The sequence below is a fragment of the Patagioenas fasciata genome, chromosome W (assembly GCF_037038585.1).
Source record: "Patagioenas fasciata isolate bPatFas1 chromosome W, bPatFas1.hap1, whole genome shotgun sequence".
Classification (NCBI taxonomy): Eukaryota; Metazoa; Chordata; class Aves; order Columbiformes; family Columbidae; genus Patagioenas; species Patagioenas fasciata.
This window is the reverse complement of record NC_092559.1, coordinates 52,051,609-52,073,719: the sequence shown is the minus strand read 5'-3', so window position 1 is coordinate 52,073,719 and position 22,111 is coordinate 52,051,609.

Sequence of the window (22,111 nt, the reverse complement as noted above, 5' to 3'; positions counted from 1 at the left end):
TTAGGGTAACGGTTAGTGTTAGGGTGAGGATTAGTGTTAGGGTTTAGGGTTAGTGTTAGGTTTAGGGTTAGGGTTAGGCTTTAGGTTTAGGATTAGGATTAGGGTTAGGCTTAGGGTCTATGGTTAGACTCTAGGGTTAGAGATAGGATTAAGTTTAGGGCTGGGGTTTAGGGTTAGGATTAGCTTTAGGATTAGGGTTAGGGCCTCGGGTTAGGGTTTTGGGTTAGTGTTAGGCTCTAGGTTTAGGGTTAGGGTTTAGGGTTAGTGTTACGATTGGGGTTTAGGGTAAGGGCTAAGGTTTGGGTAAGGGTTTAGGGTCGTTAGGGTTAGGGTTTAGGGTTAGTGTTACAGTTGGGGTTTAGGGTAAGTGCTAAGATTAGGGTAAGGGGTTAGGGTCATTAGGGTTAGGGACAATAGTGTTAGGGTTAAGGTTAGGGTTAGCGTTAGGGTTAGGGTTAGGGTTTAAAGTTAGGGTTAGGTTTATTAGAGTTAAGTTTATTAGGGTTAGGGTTAGGGTCATTGGGGTTGGGGTTAGGGTTAGTGTTACGGTTAGGTTTAGGGTTATTAGGGTTAGGGTCATTAGGGTTAGGGTTTAGGTTTAGGGTTAGTGTTACGGTTAGGTTTAGGGTTATTAGGGTTAGGGTCATTAGCGTTAGGGTTTAGGGTTTGGGTTAGTGTTAGGGTTGGGGTTTATTGTAAGGCTTAGGGTTAGGGTAAGGGGTTAAAGCCATTATGGTTAGGGTCATTAATGTTAGGGTAAAGGTTAGGGTTAGGATTAGGGTTAGGGTTAGATTTAGGGGTTAGTGTTACGGTTAGGGTTAGGTTTTAGGGTTAGGGTTTAGGATTAGGTTAATGGTTAGATTTAAGGATTAAGGTTAGGGTTAGGGTCATTAGGGTTGGGGTTACGGTTAGGGTTATTAGCTTAGGGTTAGTGTAAGGGGTTATGGTCATTAGGGTTAGGGTTATGGTAAGGGTTAGGGTTAGGTTTAGGGTTGGAGTTTAGGGTTAGGTTTAGTTTTAGGGTTAGGGTTAGTTTTAGCGTTTAGGGTTAGGTTTCGGTTTAGGGTTAGTATTATGTTTAGGAATACGGTTAGACCCTGAGGTTAGGGTTAGGTTTAGGATTAGGGTTAGGGTTAGGCTCTAGGGTAAGGGTTAGGCTCTAGGGTTAGGGTTAGGTTAGGGTTAGGTTTAGGGTTAGGGTTTAGGGTTAGTGTTACGGTTGGGTTTAGGATTAGGGTTAGGGTTTAATGTTTGGGTTAGGGTTAGGTTTATTAGAGTTAGGGTGGTTAGGGTTAGGGTCATTACGGCTGGGGTTAGGGTTAGGGTTATTAGGGTTAGGGTATAGGGATATTGTGGTTAGGGTGAGGGTTAGGGCTAGCGTTAAGGTTACAGTTAGGGTTTAGCATTAGGGTTTAAGGTTAGGGTGAGGGTTATTGGAGTAAGGCTTGTTAGGGTTAGGGTTATTAGGGTTGGGGTTAGTTTTAGGGTTCTTAGAGTTAGGGTTATGGTTAGATTTAGGGTTTAATATTAGGGTTAGGGTACTTAGGGTTATGGTTATTAGGGTTAGAGTTAAGGTTAGTGTTACCGTTAGGGTTAGGGTTAGGGTTAGGGTTAGGTTTTAAGGTTAGGGTTAGGGTTTAATGTTAGGGTTAGGTTTATTAGAGTTAGGTTTGTTAGGGTTAGGGTCATTAGGGTTGGGGTTATGGTTAGGGTTATGGTTAGGGTTGGGTAAGGGTTAGGTTTAGGTTTAGGATTAGGGTTATGGTTAGGGTTAGGGTTAGGTTTAGGGTTAGGATTTGGGTTAGATTTGTGGTTAGGGTCAGGTTAGGTTTAAGGGTAGGGTTTAGGGTTAGGCTCTAGGGTTAGGGTTAGGGTTGCTGTTAGGGTTAGGATAAGGGTTAGGGTTATTAGAGTTAGGGTTATTAGGGTTAGGGTTATTGTAGTTGGGGTTAGGGCTAGCGTTAAGGTTACCGTTAGGGTTTAGCTTTATGGCTAGGGTAAGGGTTAGAGTTAGGGTTATTAGGGTTAGCGTTAGGGTTAGGTTTAGGGTTAGGATTAGGGTTAGGCTTAGGGTCTATGGTTAGACTCTAGGGTGAGAGTTAGGGTTAAGTTTAGGGTTAGGGTTTAGGGTTAGGATTAGGTTCAGCATTAGGGTTAGGGCCTCGGTTTAGGGTTAGGGTTAGGGTAAGGGTTAGGGTTAGGGTGAGGATTAGTGTTAGGGTTAGGCTTTACGTTTAGGGTTAGGTTTAGGGTTAGGCCTAGGGGCTATGGTTAGACTCTAGGGTTAGAGTTAGGGTTAAGTTTAGGGTTAGGCTTAGGTTTAGGATTAGGGTTAGGGTTTAGGGTTAGGGTTAGGCTCTAGGGTTAGAGTTAGGGTTAAGTTTAGGGTTAGGATTAGGTTTAGGATTAGGGTTAGGGTTTAGGGTTAGGGTTAGGCTCTAGGGTTAGGGTTAGGGTTTAGGATTAGTGTTAGGGTTGGGGTTTAGGGTAAGGGCTAAGGTTAGTGTAAGGGGCTAGGGTCATTATCGTTAGGGTCATCAGTGTTAGGATTTAAGGTCAGGGTTAGGTTTATTACAGTTAGGTTTGTTAGGGTTAGGGTCCTTAGGGTTAGGGTTAGTGTTACGGTTAGGTTTCGGGTCATTAGGGTTAGGGTCATTAGGGTTAGGGTCATTAGGGTTTGGGTTAGTGTTCGTGTTAGGGTTGGGGTTTAGGGTAAGGCTTAGGGTTAGGGTAAGGTGTTAAGGTCATTATGGTTAGGGTCATTAATGTTAGGGTTAACGTTAGGGTTAGCATTAGGTTTAGGGTTAGATTTAGGGGTTAGGGTTACGGTTAGGGTTAGGGTTTAGGGTTAGGGTTTAGGGTTAGGGTTTAGGGTTAGGGTTTAAGGTTAGGGTTTAAGGTTAGTATTAGGTTTAGGGTTAGGGTAGGGCTTAAGGTTAGGGTGAGGGTTATTGGAGTAAGACTTATTAGGATTAGTGTTATTAGAGTTGTGGTTAGGGTTAGGGTTCATAGGGTTAGGGTAATGGTTAGATTTAGGGCTTAAGGTTAGGGTTAGGGTCAATAGGGTTAGGGTCATTAGTGTTAGGGTCATTAGGGTTACGGTCATTAGTGTTAGTGTTAAGGTTAGTGTTCGCATTATGGTTAGGGTTTAACGTTAGGGTTAGGTGTATTAGAGTTAGGTTTGTTAGGGTAAGGGTCACTAGTGTTGGGGTTAGGGTTAGGGTTATGTTTAGGGTTTAGGGTTGGGTAAGGGTTAGGTTTAGGTTTAGGATTAGGGTTACGGTTAGGGTTAGGGTTAGTTTTAGAGTTAGGATTTAGGGTTAGGTTTATGGTTAGGGTTAGGTTAGGGTTAAGGTTAGGGTTTAGGGTTAGGCTTTAGGGTTAGGGTTAGGGTTACTGTTAGGGTTAGGGTTACTGTTAGGGTTAGGGTTACTGTTAGGGTTAGTTTAAGGGTTAGGGTTTAAGGTTAGGATTAGGGTTAGGGTTATTAGAATTAGGGTTATTAGGTTTAGGGTTATTTTGGTTAGGGTTAGGGGTAGCGTTAAGGTTACAGTTAGGGTTTAGCTGTATGACTAGGGTTAAGGTTAGAGTTAGGGTTATTAGGGTTAGCGTTAGGGTTAGGCTTAGGGTTAGACTTAGGGTCTATGTTTAAACTCTAGGGTTAGAGTTAGGGTTAGGATTAGATTTAGGATTAGGGTTAGGGCCTCGGTTTAGGGTTAGGGTGAGGATTAGTGTTAGGGTTTAGGGTTAGTGTTAGGTTTAGGGTTAGGGTTAGGCTTTATGTTTAGGGTTAGGATTAGGGTTAGGCTTAGGCTCTATGGTTAGACTCTAGGGTTAGAGTTAGGGTTGGGTTTAGGGTTAGGATTAGGTTTAGGATTGGGGTTAGGGTTAGCGTTAGGCTCTAGGGTTAGGGTTTAGGGTTAGTGTTATGGTTGGGGTTTAGGGTAAGGGCTAAGGTTAGGGTACGGGGTTAGGGTCATTAGGGTTAGGGTCATTAGTGTTAGGGTTAAGGTTAGGGTTAGGGTTTAAGGATAGGGTTAGGTTTATTAGAGTTAGGTTTATTAGGGTTAGCGTTAGGGTCATTAGGGTTGGGGTTTAGGTTAAGGGCTAAGGTTAGGGTACGGGGTTAGGGTCATTAGGGTTAGGGTCATTAGTGTTAGGGTTAAGGTTAGGGTTAGGGTTTAAGGTTAGGGTTAGGTTTATTAGAGTTAGGTTTATTAGGGTTAGGGTTAGGGTCATTAGGGTTGGGGTTAGGGTTATGGTTTGTGTTACGGTTAGGTTTAGGGTTATTAGGGTTAGGGCTTAGGGTTTGGGTTAGTGCCAGTGTTAGGTTTGGCGTTTAGGGTAAGGCTTAGGGTTAGGGTAAGGGGTTAAGGTCATTATGGTTAGGGTCATTAATGTTAGGTTAATGTTAGGGTTAGGATTAGGGTTAGGGTTAGATTTAGGGGTTAGGGTTACGGTTAGGGTTTGGGTTAGGTTTTAGGTTTAGGGTAATGGTTAGATTTAGGGTTTAAGATTAGGGTTACGGTCATTAGGGTTGGGGTTACGGTTAGGGTTATTAGGTTAGGGTTAGTGTAAGGGGTTAGGGTCATTAGGGTTAGGGTTATGTTTAGGGTTAGGGTTGGGTAAGGGTTAGGATTAGGGTTAGGATTAGGGTTACGGTTAGGGTTAGGGTTATGTTTAGGGTTAGGGTTTAGGGTTAGGTTTAGTTTTAGGGTTAGGATTAGGTTTAGGAATATGGTTAGGCCCTAAGTTTAGGGTTAGGATTAGGGTTAGAATTAGTCTTAGGGTTAGGATTAGGGTTAGGGTTAGGTTACAGTTAGGGTTAGGGTTAGGCTTAGGTTACGGTCAGGGTTACGGTTAGGCTTGGGCGTAACCGTAGGCCTAGGTTAGCGTTAGGGTCACGGTACAAGTCAGGGTTAGGTCAGGGTTAGGGTTAAGGTTAGGCTTAAGGTTAGGGTTAGCGTTAGGATTAGGCTTAGGCATAGGCCAAGGTTAGCGTTACGGTCATGGTCAAAGTCAGGGTTAGGTTAGGATTACGGTTAGGGTTAGGGTTAGGGTTAGGTTTAGGCGTAGGCGCAGACCTAGGCCTAGGTTAGCGTTAGGGTCACGGTCAGAGTCAGGGTTAGGTCAGGGTTAGGGTTAGGGTTAGGGCGAGGCTTAGGCTTAGGGTTAGCGTTATGGTTAGGGTTACGATTAGGATTAGGGTTAGGGTTAGGGTTAGGGTTACGGTTAGGATCAGGGTTAGGGTTAGGCTTAGGTTACAGTTAGGGTTAGGGTAGGTTTAGGTTACGGTCAGCGTTACGGTTAGGCTTAGACCTAGTTCTAGGTTAGTGTTAGGGTCATGGTCAGAGTCAGGATTAGGTCAAGGTTAGGTTTAGGTTTAGGGTTAGGGTTCGTTTACAGTTAGGGTTAGGGTTATGTTTAGCTTATGGTTAGGGTTACGGTTAGCCTTAGGCGTAGGCCTAGGCCTAGGTTAGCGTGAGGGTCACGGTCAGAGTCAGGGTTAAGTCAGGGTTAGAGTTAGGGTTAGGGTTAGGGTTAGGTTTAGAGTTAGGCTTAGGGTGACGTTTAGGGTTAGGTTTAGGTTATGGTTAGGGTTACGGTTAGCCTTAGGCGTAGTCCTAGGCCTAGGTTAGTGTTAGGGTCACGGTCAGAGTCAGGGTTAAGTCAGGGTTACGGTTAGGGTTAGGGTTATGGTTGGGGTTAGGATTATGTTTAGGATAAGGGTTAGGTTAGAGTTAGGTTTAGGGTGATTCTTAGGTTACGGTCAGGGTTACGGTTAGGCTTAGGCATAGGTCTAGGTTAGGGTTAGGGTAAGGGTTAGGATTAGATTTAGGATCAGGTTTAGGATTACGTTTAGGATGAGGTTACAGTGAGGGTTAGTGTGAGGCTTAGGTTACGGTCACGGTTATGGTTAGGATTAGGCGGCGGTCTACGTTAGCGTTAGGTTCACGGTCAGAGTCAGGGTTAGGGTTAGTTTTAGCGTATGGTTTAGGGTAACGGTTAGGATTAGGTTTAGGATAAGGGTTAGGATTACGTTTAGGATTAGGTTACAGTGAGGGTTAGTATGAGGCTTAGGTTACGGACAGGGTTATGGTTAGGATTAGGCGGCTGTCTAGGTTAGCGTTAGGGTCACCGTCAGAGTCAGGGTTAGGTCAGGGTTAGGGTTAGGTTTAGGGTTAGGGTTTTGGTTAGGGATAGGGTTAGGGTTAGGGTTAGGGTTAGGATTAGGGTTAGGATAAGGGTTAGGTTAGAGTTAGGCTTAGGATGATTCTTAGGTTACGGTCAGGGTTACGGTTAGGTTTAGGCATAGGCCTAGGTTAGCGTTAGGGTCACGGTCAGAGTCAGAGTCAGGGTTAGGGTTAGGGTTATGGTTAGGGTTAGGGTTTTGATTAGGGTTAGGGTTAGGGTTAGGGTTAGGGTTAGGGTTAGGGTTAGGCTTGGGTTACGGTTAGGCGTAGGCCTAGGCCTAGTTTAGGGTTAGGGTCAGGGTCAGAGTCAGGGTTAAGTCAGGGTTAGGATTAGGATTAGGTTTTACCTTAGGGTTAGGGTTAGGGTTAGGGTTAGGATTAGTCTTAAGGTTAGGGTTAAGTTTAGGGTTAGGGTTAGGGTTAGGATTAGGATTAGGTTTAGGGTTAGGTGACAGTTGGGGTTAGGGTGAGGCTTAGGTTATGGTCAGGGTTACGGTTAGGCGTAGGCCTAGACCTAGGTTAGCTTTAGGGTCACGATCAGAATCAGGGTTAGGTCAGGGTTAGGGTTAGGGTTTAGGTTAGGGTTAGGATTAGGTTTAGGTTTAGGATTAGGTTACATTTAGGTTTAGTGTGAGGCTTAGGTTACGGTCAGGGTTACGGTTAGGATTAGGCATAGGCTTAAACTCAGGCTTAGGTTAGGGTTTGGGTTAAGGTCAGAGTCATGGTTAGGTCAGCGTTAGGGTTAGCGTTAGCGTTATGGTCAGGATTAAGGTTAGGGTTAGGGTTAGGATTAGTTTTAGGATTAGGTTACACTTAGGGCTAGGGTTAGGCTTGGGTTAGGGTTAGGCATAGGCGCAGGCCTAGGCCTAGGTTAGCGTTAGAGTCACCGTCAGTGTCATGGTTAAGTCAGGGTTAGGGTTAGGATTAGGCTTTAAGTTAGGATTAGGCTTAGGGTTCGGTTTGGGTTTAGGATTAGGATTAGGGTTAGGGTCAGGGTTAGTGTTAGGGTTAGGGCTAGGGTTACGGTTAAGGTTAGGGTTAGTGTTAGGGTTAAGCTTAGGTTAGAGTTAGGGTTAGGGTTAGGCTTAGGTCACAGTCAGGGTTACAGGTAGGTTTCGTCATAGGTTTAGGCTTAGACTTAGGCTTCGGATCACGCTAAGAGTCAGGCTTAGGTCAGGGTTAGGATTAGGGTTAAAGTTAGAGTTAGGGTTAGGGTTAGGGTTAGGGTTAGGGTTAGGGTTACGGTTAGGATTAGTCTTAGGGTTAGGATTAGGGTTAGGGTTAGGTTACAGTTAGGGTTAGGGTTAGGCTTAGGTTACGGTCAGGGTCACGGTTAGGCTTGCGCGTAACCCTAGGCCTAGGTTAGCGTTAGGGTCACGGTGCAAGTCAGGGTTAGGTCAGGGTTAGGGTTAAGGTTAGGCTTAAGGTTAGGGTTAGCGTTAGGATTAGGCTTAGGCATAGGCCAAGGTTAGCGTTACGGTCATGGTCAAAGTCAGGGTTAGGGTTAGGTTTAGGGTTAGGATTACAGTTAGGGTTAGGGTTAGGGTTAGGGTTAGGGTTAGGGTTAGGCGTAGGCGCAGACCTAGGCCTAGGTTAGCGTTAGGGTCACGGTCAGAGTCAGGGTTAGGTCAGGGTTAGGGTTAAAGTTAGGGTTAGGGTGAGGCTTAGGCTTAGGGTTAGCGTTATGGTTAGGGTTATGATTAGGGTTAAGGTTAGGGTTACGATTAGGATCAGGGTTAGGGTGAGGCTTAGGCTTAGGGTTAGCGTTATGGTTAGGGTTATGATTAGGGTTAAGGTTAGGGTTACGATTAGGATCAGGGTTAGGGTTAGGCTTAGGTTACAGTTACGGTTAGGGTTAGACTTAGGTTACGGTCAGGGTTACGGTTAGGCTTAGGTTACAGTTACGGTTAGGGTTAGACTTAGGTTACGGTCAGGGTTACGGTTAGGCTTAGGCGTAGGCTTAGGCTTAGGCTTAGGTTAGGGCTAGGGTCACGGTCAGAGTCAGGGTTAGGTCAGGATTAGGGTTATGGTTAGGGTTAGCATTAGTGTTAGGATTAGGGTTAGGGTTAGAGTTAGGCTGAGTTTACGGTCAGGGTTACGGTTAGGCTTAGGCATAGGCCTAGGCCTAGGTTAGCGTTAGTGTCACAATCAGAGTCAGGGTTAGGTCAGGGTTAAGGTTAGGTTTAGGATTAGACTTAGGTTTAGGGTTGGGTTACAGTTAGGGTTAGGCTGAGACTAAGGTTACGGGCAGGGATACAGTTAGGCTTAGGCCTAGGTGTAGGTTAACGTTAGGGTCACGGTCAGAATCAGGGTTAGGTCAGGGTTCGGGTTAGGGCTAGGGCTAGGGTTAGGGTTAGGGTTAGGTTACATTTATGGTTAAGGTGAAGTTTAGGTTACAGTGAGGGTTATGGTTAGGCTTAGGCGTAGGCGTAGGCTTAAACTCAGGCTGATGTTAGGGTTAGGGTCACGGTCAGAGTTGTGGTTAGGTCAGGGTGAGAGTTAGGGTTAGGGTTTGGATTACGGCTAGGGTTAGGGTTAGGTATAGGTTACAATTAGGGTTAGGTTTAGGCTTAGTTTACGGTTAGGGTTGCGGTTAGGTTTAGGCGTAGGTCTAGGCCCAGTTTAACGTTAGGATCACCATCAGAGTTAGGTCAGAGTTAGGGTTAGGGTTAGGGTTAGGGTTAGGGTTAGGGTTAGGGTTAGGGTTAGGTTTAGGGTTAGGGTTAGGGTTAGGGTTAGGATTGGGGTTAGGGTTAGGGTAAGGTTAGAGTTAGGGTTAGACTTAGGCTTAAGTTATGGTTAGGGTTGCGGTTAGCCTTAGGGGTAGGCCTAGGCCTAGGTTAGCGTGAGGGTCACGGTTAGAGTCAGGGTTAAGTCAGGGTTAGAGTTAGGTTTAGGGTTAGGGTTAGGATAAGGGTTAGGTTAGAGTTAGGTTTAGAGTGATTCTTAAGTTACCGTCAGGGTTACGGTTAGGCTTAGGCATAACCCTACGTTAGCATTAGGGTCACGGTCAGAGTCAGGGTTAGGTCAGGGCTAGGCTTATGGTTAGGCTTAGGGTTAGGATTATGCTTAGGGTAGGCTTAGGTTACAGTTAGGGTTAGTGTACGCTTAGGTTACAGTTAGGGTTAGTGTAGGCTTAGGTTACGGTCAGGGTTAAGGTTAGGCTTAGGCTTAGAACTAGGTTAGCGTTAGGGTCAACGTCAGAGTCAGGGTTAGGGTTAGGGTTAGAGTTAGGGTAAGGGTTAGGGTTAGGGTTAGGGTTAAAGTTAGTGTTAGGGTTAGTGTTAGGCTTGGGGTTAGGGTTAGGGTAAGGATTAGGTTACAATTAGGGATAGGGTTAGGCTTAAGTTATGGTTAGGGTTACGGTAAGGCTTCGGCATAGGTTTAGGCTTAGGCTTAGGTTAGGGAGAGTGTCACGGTCAGAGTCAGGGTTAGGTCAGGGTTAGGGTTAGGGTTAGGGTTTGCGTTAGGGTTAGGGTTAGGATTGGGGTTAGGGTTAGGGTAAGGTTAGAGTTAGGGTTAGACTTAGGCTTAAGTTATGGTTAGGGTTGCGGTTAGCCTTAGGGGTAGGCCTAGGCCTAGGTTAGCGTTAGGGTCACGGTCAGAGTCAGGGTTAGGTCAGGGTTAGGGTTAGGGTTAGGGTTAGGGCGAGGCTTAGGCTTAGGGTTAGTGTTATGGTTAGAGTTATGATTAGGATTAGGGTTAGGGTTAGGGTTACGGTTAGGATCAGGGTTAGGGTTAGGCTTAGGTTACAGTTACGGTTAGGGTTAGACTTAGGTTACGGTCAGGGTTGCGGTTAGCCTTAGGGGTAGGCCTAGGCCTAGGTTAGCGTGAGGGTCACGGTCAGAGTCAGGGTTAAGTCAGGGTTAGAGTTAGGGTTAGGGTTAGGGTTAGGATAAGGGTTAGGTTAGAGTTAGGTTTAGAGTGATTCTTAGGTTACCGTCAGGGTTACGGTTAGGCTTAGGCATAACCCTACGTTACCATTAGGGTCACGGTCAGAGTCAGGGTTAGGTATGGGCTAGGCTTAGGGTTAGGCTTAGGGTTAGGATCAGGCTTAGGGTAGGCTTAGGTTACAGTTAGGGTTAGGGTAGGCTTAGGTTACGGTCAGGGTTAAGGTTAGGCTTAGGTTACGGTCAGGGTTAAGGTTAGGCTTTGGCTTAGAACTAGGTTAGCGTTAGGGTCAAGGTCAGAGTCAGGGTTAGGGTTAGGGATAGAGTTAGGGTAAGGGTTAGGGTCAAAGTTAGTGTTAGGGTTAGTGTTAGGCTTGGGGTTAGGGTTAGGGTTAGGATTAGGTTACAATTAGGGATAGGGTTAGGCTTAAGTTATGGTCAGGGTTACGGTAAGGCTTCGGCATAGGTTTAGGCTTAGGCTTAGGTTAGGGAGAGTGTCACGGTCAGAGTCAGGGTTAGGGTTAAGGTTAGGGTTAGGGTTAGGCTTTGCGTTAGGGTTAGGGTGAGGCTTAGGTTACGGTCAGAGTTACGGTTAGGCGGAGGTCTAGTCCTAGGTTAGCATTAGGGTCACGGTCAGAGTCAGGGTTAGGTCAGGGTTAGGTTTAGGGTTAGGGTTAGGTTTAGACTTAAGCTTAGGGTTACGGTTAAGGTTAGGGTTAGGGTACGGTTTGGGTTAGGATGAGGGTTAGGGTTAATGTTAGGGTTAGGGTTAGGATTAGGTTATGGTCAAAGTTACGGTTAGGCTTCAGCGTAGGCCTAGGCCTAGGTCAGCATTAGGGTCACGGTCAGAGTCAGGGTTAGGTCAGGGTTAGAGTTAGGGTTAGGGTTAGGGTTAGGTTTAGAGTTAGGGTTAGGGTTACGGTTAGGGTTAGGGTTAGGTTTAGGATAAGGGTTACGTTAGAGTTAGGTTTAGGGTTAGGCTTAGGTTACGGTCAGGGTTACGGTTAGGCTTAGTCATAGGCCTAGGTTAGTGTTAGGGTCACGGTCCGAGTCAGGGTTAGGGTTAGAGTTACGGTTGGGGTTAGGGTAAGGGTTAGGGTTAGGGTTAGGATTTAGGGTTAGGGTTAGGTTTAGGGTTAGGGTTAGGGTTGGGTTAGGATTAGGGTTAGGGTTAGGGTTAGGGTTAGGGTTAGGGTTAGGGTTAGGGTTAGGCTTAGGGTTAGGGTAAGGGTTAGGGTTAATGTTAGGGTTACCGTTAGGGTTACCGTTAGGGTTAGGGATAGGGTGAGGCTTAGGTTACGGTCAGGGATAGGATTAGGGTTAGGGTTAGCGTTAGGGTTAGGGTTAGGGTTAGGGATAGGGTTAGGATTAGCTTATAGTTAGGGTTAGGGTTAGGGTCTGGTTTAGGGTTAGGTTTAGGCTTAGGGTTAGGGTTAGAGTTACTGTAAGGGTTAGGGTTAGGTTAGGGTTAGGTTAGGATTAGGGTTAAAGTTAGGGTTAGGGTTAGGATTACGGTTAGGGTGAGGGATAGGGTTAACCTTAAGTTACGGTCAGGGTTAGGGTTAGGGTTAGGTTTAGAGTTAGGGTTAGGTTTAGGGTTAGGGTTAGGGTTAGGATTTAAGGTTAGGGTTAGGGTTAGGGTTAGGGTTAGGGTTAGGGTTAGGGTTAGGCTTAGGATTAGGCTTAGGTTTAGTGTTAGGTTACAGTTAGGGTTAGGGTGAGACTTAGGTTACGGTCAGGGTTACTGTTAGAATTAGGGTTAGGGTTAGGGTTACAGTCAGGGTCATGGTTAGCCTTAGGCATAGGCTTAGGCTTAGGCTTAGGGTTAGAACTAGGGTTAGGGTTAGGGTTAGGTTTAGCGTTAGGGTCATGGTCGGTGTCAGGGATAGGTCAGGGTTAGGGTTAGGGTTAGGGTCAGGGTTAGGATTAGGGTTAGAATTAGGGTTAGGTTACAGTTAGGGTTAGGGTGAGGCTTAGGTTACGGTCAGGGTTACGGTTAGGCTTCGGCATAGGCTTAGATTTAGGCTTAGCTTAGGGCTAGGGTCACGGTCAGAATCAGGGTTAGGTCAGGGGTAGGGTTCTGGTTTTGGTTAGGGTTAGGATTAGGATTAGGGTTAGCGTTAGGCTCATGGTCGGATTCATGGTTAGGTCAGGGTTAGGGTTAGGGTTAGGGTTAGGGTTAGGGTTAGGGTTAGGGTTAGGGTTAGGATTAGGTTCACGGTCAGAGTCAGGGTTGGGTCAGGGTTAGGGTTAGGTTTAGGTTTAGGGTTAGGATTAAGTTTAGGTTACAGTTAGGTTTAGGGTGAGGCCAGCAGTTCCCGAAGGGACCTAGGAGTCAGGAGGGACCCGGGTTTGCCCCCATGGACCCAGGAGTTAAAGCGGCAACATGGAGTTCGAGAGTGACCCAGGAGTTAGTGATGGATCCAGGGGTTTTGGAGGGATCCAGGAGTGCCCCAAGGGACCATGGAGTTCAGGGGGGACCAAGAAGTGCCCCAAAGACCCATGAGATCCGTCAGGTTCCCAGGAATTTGGAACGGACTCAGGAATCCGCCAAGGGACTCAGGAGTTCGGCAGGGACCCAGGCGTTCGGGAGGGACCCAGGATTTCCCCAAGGGACCAGGGAGTTCGGGCAGGGACCCAGGCATTCAGGAAGGACCCAGGAGTACCCCAAGGACCCATGAGTTCTGGGAGGGTCCCAGGAGTTCAGGATGGAGCCACGAAATTCGGAGGGACCCAGGAGTGCCCTATGGTACCCAGTACTCTTGGATGGACCCAAGAGTGCCCCAAGGGACCCCAGAGTTTGTGGGGGGAACTAGGAAATGGGGATAGACCCAGGAGTGACCCAAGGGACCCACCAGGAGTTCAGGAGGGACCGAGGTGTGCCCCCAGATACCCAGGTGTTCGGGAGAGACGCAGGAGTCCCCCAAGGAACCCAGGGGTTTGGGAGGGACCCAGGAGTGCCCCAAGGGACCCAGTAATCTGGGAGGGACCTAAGAATACCCCAAGGGACCTAGGAGATGGGGATAGACCCAAGAAGTGACCCAAGGGACCCAGGAGTTTTGGAGGGACCCAGAGATACCCAAGGGACCCAGGGGTTTGGGAGGGACCCAGGAGTGACTGGAGGGACCCAGAGAGACCCAAGGAGTTAGCGAGGGACCCAGCAGTGCCCCAAGGGACCCAGGAGTTCAGGAGGGACCCAGGAGTGCACCAAAGGACCAGGACTCTGGAGGGACCCAGGAATCCCCCAAGGGACCCAGGAGTTCAGGAGGGACCCAGGAGTTCAGGGATGGACCCAGGAATGCTCCAAGGGACCCAGGAGTTCAGGGAGGGACCCAGGAATCCCCCAAGGGACCCAGGAGTTCGGGAGGGACCCAGGAGTTCGGGGATGGACCCAGGAATGCTCCAAGGGACCCAGGAGTTCAGGGAGGGACCCAGGAGTACCCCAAGGGACTCAGGAGTTCAGGACGGACCCAAAAGTTCAAAGAGGGACCCAGGAGTTCAGGAAGGACCCAGGAGTACCCCAAGCACCCATGAGCTCTGGTAGGGTTCCAGGAGTTCGGGATGGAGCCATGAAATTGGGAGGGACCCAGGGGTGCCCTATGGTACCCAGTACTCTTGAAGGGACCCAAGAGTGTCCCAAGGGACTCCGGAGTTTGGGGGGGGACCTAGGAGTTTGGGGATAGACCCAGGAGTGACCCAAGGGACCAAGGGATTCGGGAGGGACCCAGGAGTGCCCTAAGGGACCCAGGAGTTCAGGAGGGACCCAGGAGTGCCCCCAGGTATCCAGGTGTTTGGGAGGGATCCAGGAGTCCCCCAAGGAACCTAGGGGTTTGGGAGGGAACCAGGAGTGCCCCAAGGGACCTAGGAGATGGGGATAGACCCAGAAGTGACCAAAGGGACCCAGGCATTGTGGAGAGACCCAGATAGACCCAAGGAACCCAGGAGCTCAGGAGGGACACAGGGACATGATCAGAGTCAGGGTTAGGGTTAGGGTGAGGGTGAGGGTTAGGGTTAGGGTTAGGTTACGGTTAGTTTTACGTTCAGGCTTAGGCGTAGTCCTAGACCGAGGTTAGGGTAAAGATCACGGTCTGAGGCAGGGTTAGGTCAGGGTTAGGGTTAGGGTTAGAGTTAGGGTTGGGTTACGGTTAGGGTTAGGGATAGGGATAGGATTAGGCTTCGGGTTAGGTAACACTTAGATTTAGGGTTAGGCTCAGGTTACGGTTAGACATCGGAATAGGCTTAGGCTTACACCTAGATTAGGGCTAGGGTCACGGTCAGAGTCAGGGTTAGGTCAGGGTTAGGGTTAAGATTAGGGTTAGGGTGACGGTTAGGGTGAGGGTTAGGGTGAGGGTAAGGGTTAGGGTTAGGGTTAGGGTTAGGGTTAGGGTTAGGATTAGGATTAGGCTTAGGTTACGGTCAGGGTTACGGTAAGGCTTAGGCATAGATTTAGGCTTAGGTTTAGGTTAGGGAGAGTGTCACGGTCAGAGTCAGGGTTAGGTCAGGGTTAGGGTTAGGGTTATGGTCAGGGTTAGGATTAGGGTTAGGCATAGGCCAAGGTTAGCGTTACGGTCATGGTCAAAGTCAGGTTTAGGATTAGGTTTAGGGTTAGGATTACGGTTAGGTTCAGGGTTAGGGTTAGGGTTAGGGTTAGGGTTAGGGTTAGGGTTAGGGTTAGGGTTAGGATTAGGCTTAGGCATAGGCCAAGGTTAGCGTTACGGTCATGGTCAAAGTCAGGGTTAGGGTTAGGTTTAGGGTTAGGTTTACGGTTAGGGTTAGGGTTAGGGTTAGGGTTAGGGTTAGGGTTAGGATTAGGCTTAGGCATAGGCCAAGGTTAGCGTTACGGTCATGGTCAAAGTCAGGGTTAGGGTTAGGTTTAGGGTTAGGATTACGGTTAGGGTTAGGGTTAGGGTTAGGGTTAGGGTTAGGCATAGGCGCAGACCTAGGCCTAGGTTAGCGTTAGGGTCACGGTCAGAGTCAGGGTTAGGTCAGGGTTAGGGTTAAAGTTAGGGTTAGGGCGAGTCTTCGGCTTCGGGTTAGCGTTATGGTTAGGGTTACGATTAGGGTTAGGGTTAGAGTTACGGTTAGGATCAGGGTTAGGGTTACGGTTAGGATCAGGGTTAGGGTTAGGCTTAGTTTACGGTTAGGGTTGCGGTTAGGTTTAGGCGTAGGTCTAGGCCCAGTTTAACGTTAGGATCACCATCAGAGTCAGAGTTAGGTCAGGGTTAGGGTTAGGGTTAGGGTTAGGGTTAGGGTTAGGGTTAGGGTTAGGGTTAGGGTTAGGGTTAGGGTTAGGGTTAGGGTTAGGATTGGGGTTGGTGTTAGGGTAAGGTTAGAGTTAGGGTTAGACTTCGGCTTAGGTTATGGTTAGGGTTACGGTTAGGCTTAGGCATAACCCTATGTTAGCATTAGGGTCATGGTCAGAGTCAGGGTTAGGTCCGGGCTAGGCTTAGGGTTAGGCTTAGGGTTAGGATTAGGCTTAGGGTAGACTTAGGTTACAGTTAGTGTTAGTGTATGCTTAGGATACAGTTAGGGTTAGTGTAGGCTTAGGTTAGGGTTAGGGTTAGGGTCAGGGTTAGGGTTAGGGTTAGGGTTAGGTTTAGGGTTAGGATTAGGTTACAATTAGGGATAGGGTTAGGCTTAAGTTATGGTCAGGGTTACGGTAAGGCTTCGGCATAGGTTCAGGCTTAGGCTTAGGTTAGGGAGAGTGTCACGGTCAGAGTCAGGGTTAGGTCAGGGTTAGGGTTAGGGTTAGGGTTAGGGTTAGGGTTAGGGTTAGGGTTAGGATTGGGGTTAGGGTTAGGGTTAGGGTAAGGTTACAGTTAGGGTTAGACTTAAGCTTAGGTTATGGTTAGGGTTGCGGTTAGCCTTAGGCGTAGGTCTAGGCCTAGGTTAGCGTGAGGGTCACGGTCAGAGTCAGGGTTAAGTCAGGGTTAGAGTTAGGGTTAGGGTTAGGATAAGGGTTAGGTTAGAGTTAGGTTTAGAGTGATTCTTAGGTTACCGTCGGGGTTACGGTTAGGCTTAGGCATAACCCTACGTTAGCATTAGGGTCACGGTCAGAGTCAGGGTTAGGTCAGGGCTAGGCTTAGGGTTAGGATTAGGCTTAGGGTAGGCTTAGGTTATAGTTAGGGATAGGGTAGGCTTAGGTTACGGTCAGGGTTAAGGTTAGGCTTAGGCTTAGAACTAGGTTAGCGTTAGGGTCAAGGTCAGAGTCAGGGTTAGGGTTAGGGTTAGAGTTAGGGGAAGGGTTAGGGTTAGGGTTAAAGTTAGTGTTAGGGTTAGTGTTAGGTTTGGGGTTAGGGTTAGGGTTAGGATTAGGTTACAATTAGGGATAGGGTTAGGCTTAAGTTATGGTCAGGGTTACGGTAAGGCTTCGGCATAGGTTCAGGCTTAGGCTTAGGTTAGGGAGAGTGTCACGGTCAGAGTCAGGGTTAGGTCAGGGTTAGGGTTAGGGTTAGGGTTAGGGTTAGGGTTAGGGTTAGGACTGGGGTTAGGGTTAGGGTTAGGGTTAGGGTTAGGGTTAGGGTTAGGGTTAGGGTTAGGGTGAGGCTTAGGTTACGGTCAGAGTTACGGTTAGGCGGAGGTCTAGTCCTAGGTTACCATTAGGGTCACGGTCAGAGTCAGGGTTAGGGTTAGGGTTAGGGTTAGGGTTAGACAAGCTTAGGCTTACGCTTAAGGTTAGGGTTAGGATGAGGGTTAGGGTTAATGTTAGGGTTAGGGTTAGGGTTAGGATTAGGTTATGGTCAAAGTTACGGTTAGGCTTCAGCGTAGGCCTAGGCCTAGGTCACCATTAGGGTCACGGTCAGAGTCAGGGTTAGGTCAGGTTTAGAGTTAGGGTTAGGGTTACGGTTAGGTTTAGAGTTAGGGTTAGGGTTACTGTTAGGGTTAGGTTTAGGATAAGGGTTACGTTAGAGTTAGGTTTAGGGTTAGGCTTAGGTTACGGTCAGGGTTACGGTTAGACTTAGGCATAGGCCTAGGTTAGTGTTAGGGTCACGGTCCGAGTCAGGGTTAGGGTTAGGGTTAGGGTTGGGGTTGGGTTAGGATTAGGGTTAAGGTTAGGCTTAGGATTAGGGTTAGGGTTAGGCTTAGGGTTAGGGTAAGGGTTAGGGTTACCGTTAGGGTTAGGTTTAGGGTTAGGGTTAGGGTTGGGTTAGGATTAGGGTTAGGGTTAGGCTTAGGATTAGGGTTAGGGTTAGGCTTAGGGTTAGGGTAAGGGTTAGGGTTACCGTTAGGGTTAGCGTTAGCGTTAGGGATAGGGTGAGGCTTAGGTTACGGTCAGGGATAGGATTAGGGTTAGGGTTAGCGTTAGGGTTAGGGTTAGGGTTAGGGTTAGGGTTAGGGATAGGGTTAGGATTAGCTTACAGTTAGGGTTAGGGTTAGGGTCTGGTTTAGGGTTAGGTTTAGGCTTAGGGTTAGGGTTAGGGTTACTGTAAGGGTTAGGGTTAGGTTAGGATTAGGGTTAAAGTTAGGGTTAGGGTTAGGATTGCGGTTAGGGTGAGGGATAGGGTTAGCCTTAAGTTACGGTCAGGGTTAGGATTAGGGTTAGGTTTAGAGTTAGGGTCAGGGTTAGGATTAGGGGTTAGGGTTAGGTTTAGGGTTAGGGTTAGGGTTAGGATTTAGGGTTAGGGTTAGGTTTAGGGTTAGGATTAGGGGTTAGGGTTAGGTTTAGGGTTAGGGTTAGGGTTAGGATTTAGGGTTAGGGTTAGGTTTAGGGTTAGGGTTAGGGTTAGGTTAGGATTAGGGTTAGGGTTAGGGTTAGATTTAGGATTAGGCTTAGGTTTAGGATTAGGTTTAGGGTGAGGGTTAGGGTAAGGGTTAGTTTAGGATTAGGGTTAGGGTTAGGGTTAGCGTTAGGCTTAGGATTAGACTTAGGTTTAGGGTTAGGGTTAGGGTGAGGGTTAGGGTTAGCCTTAGGGTAAGCGTTAGGTTTAGGGTTAGGGTTAGGCTTAGGTTACGGTCAGGGATAGGATTAGGGTTAGGGTTAGCGTTAGGGTTAGGGTTAGGTTTAGGGTTAGGGTTAGGATTAGCTTACAGTTAGGGTTAGGGTTAGGGTTAGGCTTAGGTCACGGAAAGGGTTACGGTTAGGAGTAGGCGTAGGCCTGATCCTAGGTTACCGTTACGGTCACAGTCAGAGTCAGGGTTAGGTCAGGGTTAGGGTTAGGCTTAGGCTTAGGTTACAGTTAGGGTTAGGGTTAGGTTACGGTCAGGATTATGGTTAGTGTTAGGCATAGGCTTAGGTTTAGGCTTAGGTTAGGGCTAGAGTCACGGTCAGAGTCAGGGTTAGGTCAGGGTTAGGGTTAAGATTAGGCTGAAGGTTAGGGTGAGGGTTAGGGTTAGGGTTATGCTTCGGCATAGACCAAGGTTAGCGTTACAGTCATGGTCAAAGTCAGGGTTAGGGTTAGGGTTAGGGTTACGGTTAGGATTTCGGGTTAGGGTTAGGTTTAGGGTTAAGGTTAGGGTTAGGGTTAGGGTTGGGGTTAGGGTTAGAGTTAGGGTTAGGTTTAGAATTAGTCTTAGGGTTAGGATTAGGGTTAGGGTTAGGTTACAGGTAGGGTTAGTGTTAGGCTTAGGTTACGGTCAGGGTTACGGTTAGGCTTGGGCGTAAGCCTAGGCCTAGGTTAGCGTTAGGGTCACGGTCAGAGTCAGGGTTAGGTCAGGGTTAGGGTTAAGGTTAGGCTTAAGGTTAGGGTTAGGGTTAGGGTTAGGCTTAGGCTTAGGCATAGGCCAAGGTTAGCGTTACGGTCATGGTCAAAGTGAGGGTTAGGGTTAGGGTTAGGGTTAAGGTTAGGATTAGGGTTAGGGTTAGGGTTAGCCTTAGGTTACATTTAGGGTTAGGGTTAGACTTAGGTTACGGTCAGGATTAGGGTTAGGGTTAGGGTTAGGGTCATGGTCAGAATCAGGGTAACGTCAGGGTTAGGGTTAGGGTTAGGTTTAGGGTTGGGTTTAGGGTTAGGGTTAGGGTTAGGGTTAGGGTTAGGGTTAGGGTTACGGTCAGGGTTAAGGTTAGGCTTACGTCTAGACCAAGGTTAGCGTTAGGGTCACGGTCAGAGTCACGGTTAGGTCAGGGTTACGGTTAAGGTTAGGGTTAGGGTTAGGTTTAGGTTACAGTTAGGGTTAGGGTTAGGCTTAGGTTATGGGTAGGGTTACGGTTAGGCTTAGGTTTAGGTTACAGTTAGGGTTAGGGTTAGGCTTAGGTTATGGGTAGGGTTACGGTTAGGCTTAGGCATATGGCTAGGCCTAGATTAGCGTTACGGTCACGGTCAGAGTCAGGGTTAGGTCAGGGTTAGGTCAGGGTTACGGTTAGGGTTAGACTTAGGGATAGAGTTAGGGTTACGCTTAGGTTTAGAGTTAGTATTAGGCTTAGGGTTAGGGTTATTCTGCAGTTAGGGTTAGGGTGAGAGTTAGGTTACGGTCAGGGTTACGGTTAGGGTTAGACTTAGGGATAGAGTTAGGGTTACGCTTAGGTTTAGAGTTAGGATTAGGCTTAGGGTTAGGGTTATTCTGCAGTTAGGGTTAGGGTGAGAGTTAGGTTACGGTCAGGGTTACGGTTAGGCTTAGGCATAGGCTTAAAGTCAGGCTTAGGTTAAGTTTAGGGTCACGGTCAGAGTCAGGGTAAGGTCAGGGTTAGGGTTAGGGTTAGGATTAGTGTTAGGTTTAGGGTTAGACTTAGGTTACAGTCTGGTTTACGGTTAGGCGCAGGCCCTAGCCCAGCTTAGAGTTAGGGTCACGGTCAGAGTAAAGGTTAGGTCAGGGTTAGGGTTAGGTATTAGGGTTGGGGTTAAGGTTATACTTAGTTTACAATTAAGGTTAGGGTTAGACTTAGGTTACGGTCAGGGTTACGGTTAGGTGTAGGCGCAGGCCTAGGCCTAGCTTAGGGTTAGGGACACGGTCAGAGTCAGGGTCAGATCAGGGTTAGGGTTAGGGTTAGGGTTGGGGGTTAGGATTAGTGTTAGGGCTAACCTTAGGTTTCAGTTAGGGTTAGGATTGGTTTAGGTTTCAGTCAGGGTTACTGTTAGGCTAAGGCGTAGGTCTAGGCATAGGTTAGTGTTAGGGTCCTTGTCAGAGTCAGGGTTAGGTCATGGTTAGGGTTAGGATTAGGCTTAGGGTTAGGCTTAGGTTTAGGTTACAGTTACGGTTAAGGTTAGACTTATGTTACGGTCAGGTTTACAGTTAGGCATAGGCGCGGGTCTAGTCCTGGGTTAGAGTTAGGGTCACGGTGATAGTCAGGGTTAGGTCAGGGTTAGGGTTAGGGTTTAGGGTTAGGGTTATGCTTAGCTTACAATTAGGCTTAGTGTTAGGCTTAGGTTACGGTCAGGATTACGGTTAGGCGTAGGCGCAGGCCTAGGCCTAGGTTAGGCTTAGGGTCACGGTCAGAGTCAGGATTAGGTCATGGTTGGCGTTAGTGTTAGGGTTAGGGTTAGGGTTAGGGTTACAGTTAGGGTTAGGATAAGGCTTAGGGTTAGGGTTAAGCTTAGGTTATGATCAGCACTACGGCTAGACTTAGGCATAGGCTTAGGTCTAGGCCTAGGTTAGCGTTAGGGTCACGGTCTGAGTCAGGGTTAGATCAGGGTTAGGGTTAGGGTTAGGGTTAGGGTTGGGATTAGGGTTAGCGTTAGGGTTAGGTTACAGTTAGGATTAGGGTGAGGCTTAGGGTATGGTGAGGTTTACGGTTAGGCGTAGGGGCAGGCCTAGGTCTAGGTGAGTGTTAGGGTCACGGTCAGAGTCATCGTTAGGTCAGGGTTACGGTTCGGTTTAGGGTTAGGGTTAGGGTTAGGGTTAGGGTTAGGGTCAGGGTTAGGGTTAGGGTTAGGGTTAGGCTTAGGATTAGGCTTAGGTTTAGGGTTAGGTTACAGTTAGGGTTAGGGTGAGACTTAGGTTATGGTCAGGGTTACTGTTAGAATTAGGGTTAGGGTTAGGGTTACAGTCAGGGTCATGGTTAGCCTTAGGCATAGGCTTAGGCTTAGGCTTACGGTTAGAATTAGGGTTAGGGTTAGGGTTAGGGTTAGGTTTAGCGTCAGGGTCACGGTCAGTGTCAGGGATAGGTCAGGGTTAGGGTTAGGGTTAGGGTTAGGGTCAGGGTTAGGATTAGGGTTAGAATTAGGGTTAGGTTACAGTTAGGGTTAGGGTGAGGCTTAGGTTACGGTCAGGGTTACGGTTAGGCTTCGGCATAGGCTTAGGTTTAGGCTTAGGTTAGGGCTAGGGTCACGGTCAGAATCAGGGTTAGGTCAGGGGTAGGGTTCTGGTTTGAGTTAGGGTTAGGGTTAGGGTTAGGATTAGGGTTAGCGTTAGGCTCATGGTCGGATTCATGGTTAGGTCAGGGTTAGGGTTAGGGTTAGGGTTAGGGTTAGGTGTAGGTTTAGGATTAGGCTTAGGTTTAGGGTTAGGCTACAGTTAGGGTTACGGTGAGGTTTGGGTTGCGGTCAGCGTTACGGTTAGGCTTAGGCATAGGCCTAGGCCTACGGTAGTGTTAGGGTCACGGTCAGAGTCAGGGTTAAATGAGAGATCGGGTTATGGTTAGGGATAGGGTTAGGTTTCGGTTTAGAATTAGGGTTAGGTTACAGTTAGGGTTAGGTTGAGACTTAGGTTTCGATCAGGATTACAGTTATGCTTAGGCATAGGTCTAGTTCAGCGTTAGTGTCTTGGTCAGAGTCAGAGTTAGGTCAAGGTAAGGGTTAGGGTTAGGGTAGGGTTAGGTTTAGGGTAAGGGTTAGGGTTAGGGTTAGGGTTAGGATGAGGTTCACGGTCAGAGTCAGGGTTAGGGACTCAGGAGTTCGGCAGGGACCCAGGCGTTCGGGAAGGACCCAGGAGTACCCCAAGGACCCATGAGTTCTGGGAGGGTCCCAGGAGTTCAGGATGGAGCCACGAAATTCGGAGGAACCCAGGAGTGCCCTATGGTACCCAGTACTCTTGGATGGACCCAAGAGTGCCCCAAGGGACCCCAGAGTTTGTGGGGGGAACTAGGAAATGGGGATAGACCCAGGAGTGACCCAAGGGACCCACCAGGAGTTCAGGAGGGACCGAGGTGTGCCC